Here is a 6,000-nt window from a genome sequence, read left to right on the forward strand (position 1 = left end):
GTGCATTCAAGCATTGCGAATGTAAGAACTGTGCATTCAAGCAATGTGAATCCAAGAACTGTGCATTCAGGCGCTGCGCAATTAAGAACTGCATTTAGCACTGTGCATTAAAGAAATTTGCATTCGGGAATTGAGCACACAAGAACTGTGCATTCAAACACGGTGCATTCAAGAGCGGTAAACTCAAGCACTGCGCATTTAAGAACTGCAATCAAGGATTGAGCCTTCAAGAAATGTGCATTCAAGAAGTGTCCATTCAGGCACTGTGCACTCAAGAACCGCGCATCCAAGCAATGCCCATTCCCCGGAATGCAAAGAGTCAGGGATTTTCTCCTCAACGTTGGCATACGTTTCCGTCCTGCTTTTGGTTTATGGCTTCTAAAAAATGATGAGGAAGGGATGTCATCTGACGGGGTAATTCCTCTCCTGCGTTTTTATGTTCCGGGATGTAATGCCTTCTCCTAAATAAACACGCATATAAAACGTATAAACCTTGGGAGACGAAAATTCTTAACTGGAAAATAAAATTCATGCGTGGATCATTCTCTTTGTTGGAGGAAGTGTAAATTCTGAATGGGGCGGTTCTGTTCGGATGTGTAAATAACTGTAAAACATTTTTGTTTTATGTCCCCCTGGTGGACGGAATTAACAACTGTTTTACTTTTTCGTTTTGTTTGGTTTATATTCTGTTAGCGTTTATGTAGTGCATCTTTATGGATTGTTTCTCTATTTTACAGGAGAGTACATTTGATATTCCTAGACGAATGGGTATATATACATTTTTACATTTATGTATATATTAAATATACATACACATACATATATATGCATATCACATGTATACGTATATAGGTACTATATCCACACACACACGTCCTTTACCTAAAGGCAGTGGCGTCAGAACTTGTTACCTTCCCAGTTTACAGCAAGAATGAGGATGTTAGCTCTGCGGGCTTATTCACATTAGAGGGTATGGTTCCAAAAGACACTAATCTCCCTTACATTACCAAGGGATTTTGAAGATGCGGGGAGCCTCATGCCTTATTGAAGCAATATGGAGTTTTATATCCATATAAAATATAAAAGGCAGCTATATATTTTGAATGGTTTAAGATAAGCTACAGTTACAGATAATGTACGAGTGTCATCGGAATCGTTACAGATGAATATCAGACGATCACATGAAATATAAAGGACATATATTGGGGAAACTATTCTGATAAGGATATCAACACAATGATTGTTTTGCTTTGAGGAAATTTGCCCCTCTTACTGCGTTTTTAAGGATAAAATTCATTAATAACAGCTAAGAGAAGTACTTACGAATCTGGTGAATATAGTTCATGTAGACGAGAAGTCATTGCTGATAAGAGTTATATGTGAATTAGACATTTTGAATGGTAAAATAAGTAAGTTATTGTTATTCCCAGGTAAATTTTTTGCTCAGTTGTTTCTTGTATATTTACCGTCTCCCCATATGCTTACACTAAAGGAGTATTTTGAGTGCTGGAATAAAATGTTACATGAAAACTACCGGTAAAGTTCTTACCCATTTAATAATGACGATAAAACAGGTTTAGATGAACCTATATCATATGTTATTTGTCCAAACTAAAAGCGAAGATAAATAGAATGCTACTAAAAATCGTAGATAAGTAGGTTAATTGGTATATGGGTTTTGATGGAAAATAAACATTGCTTTTAGCTTAATCCAGACTTCAAATTCAATTACTTTTTCGGTTTATGCATTTATAATGAAAGTAATGTTTCCTTTGAACTCTTTAGGTCAAATTCACCAAACATATGGAAATACATATAGTATACCAGTTGCATTTTCATTGTGATAGTCGTTTGTTATTCATTACTGTCATACCCCCATTTTGTGTTTATAATATTATTAAATCTGAAAGGTTTTGGGTTTTTTTTGAAGATCATCCTAGTGTTTCTACGTTAATGATATTGAGTTTTGCTCACAGTTGGCATTTTTTTCACCAAACGATAGACCTGACTGACAAAATGCTCGCATTCTTCTAAAACCTAACTTTCTCTCTTTCTCTCCCCATTGCAGGTAATGTGAATGAGTAGCCTTTTCCTCTTCTTGTTGCCTGAAAGATATCCCTCACAGAGATGCTAAGGTAAGGATTATGTATACATGTTTTCATATTGAATGATGAAACAAGGATTCATCTTTATCTTTTGAGGGAAACTCATGGTTACATGTATTTCTTTAGCAAGGAACTCGTGACTGATGTATTTCTCTTGAAGGGAACTCAAGATTGAATGTACGTATTCTTCTTGAGGGGAACTCATGTTTAGATGTATTTCTCTTGAGGGTAACTCATGGTTAGGTGTATTTCTCGTGAGGGGAACTCATGATTCAATGTATTTCTCTTGGGGGTAACTCATGGTTAGGCGTATTACTCTTGAGGGGAACTCATGATTGAATGTAGTCCTCTTGAGGGGAAGTCGGAGTTAGATCTATTTCTCTTGAAGGGAACTGATGGTTGATATATATTTATTTTGAGGGGAACTCACGGTTTGATGTATTCCTCTTGATGGGAACTCATGGCTGAATTTATTCTTCTTGAGAGGAACTCATGGTTCAATGTCTTCCTTTTGAAGGTACTCATGGTTTAATGTATTCCTCCCGAGGAGAACTTAGGGTTGAATTTATTCCACTTGACGGGAACTCATAGTAGTTGAAAGTATTCCTTTTGAAGGGAATTCACATTTGAATGTATTTCTCTTGAGGGGAACTCCTGGTTAAATGTATTTCTCTTGAGGAGACCTCAAGGTGGGCTGTATTTCTCTTGAGAAGAATTCGTGGATAGATGTATTTCTTGTAAGAGGTGAACATAAATAGAGTTGTAGACAAGAACTTTTAATAGCAGAATTAGCGTAACTGTAAGACGGAGTATCTGAAAGAACCACAATTATAAAATGGCGATTTTATCATCCCTCCCCCTGCCTTTTATTTTATATAGACATTTTCTATTTCGGTATATTCAAATGAGAATTTGCTGTGATTTGCTGTTCCCCTAATTTTTTTTATTCATGACACGCGTATTTTTGTATTGATATTGTTCTTTTCTTCTTACTGTTAACAGACACCATACTTTTTTTCATTTGATATGTTTATTATTTTCCCTATCCATATCTGCCCCAGCTGTACTGTGTTTAGCAGTTGTGAACCAAGATCCCATTCATATTGAAGTGTATATAATCCTGTAGTATGACAGTTCTTATGATGATTGGTGCCTTATTTTCCATCGATGGAACAACGTATGGTAATAGACCTGTAACTTTCAGAATTTATTGCAGTGCTCTGCGAGGTATTGTTTCCTTTCCTTTAACTGTAAATGGATAAAAGTCGAACCACTAAAATCTTTTATATGGCTAACCTGTACAATTCTCTGGTGTCCTTCTACTGTCGCTGTAAATCTTAAAGACTCCGCGTTGTTAATTTTTGAGTATTATGTTCTCGAATACTATGGAAACCTGTTAGCTGATTTATTTATTTCTCATCTAAATTTCCTGATGTAATTTGACAGGGCTAGACGTGTTCACTTTACCGATTGCTACCTGACAATGCCCGTCCCTTTGTTTATGCTTAGTAGCTTGTGGTTGGACATTTAATTTTTTTCAGTCAGAAAATCCGTTTCTCAGCCACAGAATTAATCATCAGAGTTTCTTTGCTCTTAGAAATCTGCTTAAACCAATTCCTAAACATCTTATTACGCATTAAACTCCATATATTTCGTATAGACTTACCTTTTGCAGTGTGAAGTGAATTCCAGTTAAATCTGTCATTAATTGTGTATGTAAACGTCAAAGTGACTTATCTCTCTGCCCACTTCCGTAATCGTTGCATCATCTGATGCTTATCGATTCAAGTGACAAGCTATTATAGTTGTGTAAAAGATCTAGTAAGTTCAGTTACGGGTGTATCGTATATTTATTTTTTCTTTTTTGAAATAGAGGGTCTCGTTTTGGAATATTTGGTCAGATTCGGTATTTTTGCCATACAGAAGTTCTTCTGTAATGTATTGTCATTATTTGTGTGTATTGTAAGTTGGCTCATGTATAACTCTGATTCAAGTTAGAATAGTATTTTTCAGTATTTTATTTCGCTTATTTTAAGGTTCCCAAACGAATTTATTTTGACCATGTAAGCCGACCGAAAAAAAACATTAAGCTCATTTATTTGAAATTGTCATTTCAACTAGCAATACTGACGCGATTTGACGGGCATACTGGGTAGCTTTCAAACTATGTCGGATAAACAGGCAAACTCAAGAACTCAATCATTCAGTTCAACGTTTTGCATAGACAATGAATAAAGTGACTTACAACCGAAGAAAATAATTGTACAGAGTCAAGATTTATTGAAATGTAAATTAGTCATTAATATACTTACAATAACAACAAATCTCTTTAGTCATTTAGTTAAGCAATGCGTTAATAAAACAAGAGCCTGAGGTATCTCGACTCGCCTCAAATTGACTGTGGGACTTTTGAAGACTGTGGTTTACATTTTTACGTAATCTGTTCCAACTTTAATCTATTGTAAGCGGGAGCGATGTGGTGGAAGCAATTAATTTTCATCCCGCAGTGGAATGAGAAAGTAATAGTTTATTTTCGGATTTGGAAGGAGAAATGGCCAAAGTTAAAGGTAAAATGGTCATTGGTATTGTCAGAAGGGGTTTGACCATTGTGTGTGTTTATATTTCTGGCTGCACTTCCGTACGTTTTTAGTTATGATTTGTGGAAATTTTACCGAATTTTGTCTAGTTGATAATTAAAAGTCTTGACCAACATTGATACATTTATAAGCTTCTTGCCATCAAAACAAAACGCAAACAAACGCGCACGCAAAAGAAAGAGCACGCACGCGGTTCTTGGAAGAACCATGAAATGTAGGAGTAAATCCCAAGCAGGTCGTGAAATTGTTTCGTGAGTTAGGCGTCCGGTTAGTGGGCAACCTGATGACGGGAGAGGGAGAAAACAGATTCATTCTCTTATTACAAGGCAGACTAGAAGGATCCAGCGCTCTAAGCCGGGCCCTGATCCATCTCGTTAGTGACGGAGGATCAAGCGAGACTTCGTCCAATCCGGGATGACGTCCCACCTTCCTTCCTCCCACCCCCCCTCCCCCCTTAAGCTTCGTCCAGCGCTCGCTCGAGCGCTCTTTCATTCCTCGGACATTATTACGCGATGCTTATCCTACCTGTTGCCCATCCCCGGCAAAATGGACCCGCCAGTCTTTTGTTTCTGTCTCGCTTTTGCAAAACCATCTGGTGGTGGACGGACGCCGCCGTGTTTTCTTAGCATTCACGTGCGCTCTGAGTGGTGTTTTTCTTCTTGATGGGCCTAGCTATGCATTTTGGCTTTTTCCATGAGTAATATTTTTTTTTTATTAGCTGGAATTTAAGAATAAGAGAAGTACATACACGTATCGTTTTAGCCTACTGCTGGGCACTTTTATGTTGGGTATTGGTTGATTTCAGCTACAATTTCATACCCTGGGTTATACATGTACCTTGTTCTCTCTCTCTCTCTCTCTCTCTCTCTCTCTCTCTCTCTCTCTCTCTGTCGGTCTGTCTGTCTGTCTGTCTGTCTGTCTATATATATATATATATAATGATACATATGTGTATATATATGTATATATATATATATGATATGTATATATATATATATATATATATATATATATATATATATATATATATATATATATATATATAAGTCATATCACATTACCGTGATTCATATACATATATCGAGCTACAATGTTAAAGGACATTGTAGCTCGATATATGTATATGAATCACGGTAATGTGATATGACTTATGTAAAATGCTACGTGCTGTCAAAAGCGCTACTTAACTACCGGAGTCGAGGCGGGTTGATGTTGTCTCCAAACCAACGAATACTTCAGCGCGAGAAAGTATTTGAAGTGAGAGACGACATTTACCTTTAAGCCTCTCGCGGTTGGGT

At 36.8% G+C, this 6,000-nt stretch overlaps 1 protein-coding gene across 1 annotated transcript in view; it reads right to left on the reverse strand.

The window, feature by feature from the left end:
- LOC135221649 (ribosome-binding protein 1-like) overlaps positions 1–6,000 on the reverse strand; it is a 212,572-nt gene that overhangs the window by 60,939 nt on the left and 145,633 nt on the right. The window lies entirely within an intron of this gene.

This window comes from Macrobrachium nipponense, chromosome 3 (genome assembly GCF_015104395.2).
Source record: "Macrobrachium nipponense isolate FS-2020 chromosome 3, ASM1510439v2, whole genome shotgun sequence".
Taxonomy (NCBI): Eukaryota; Metazoa; Arthropoda; class Malacostraca; order Decapoda; family Palaemonidae; genus Macrobrachium; species Macrobrachium nipponense.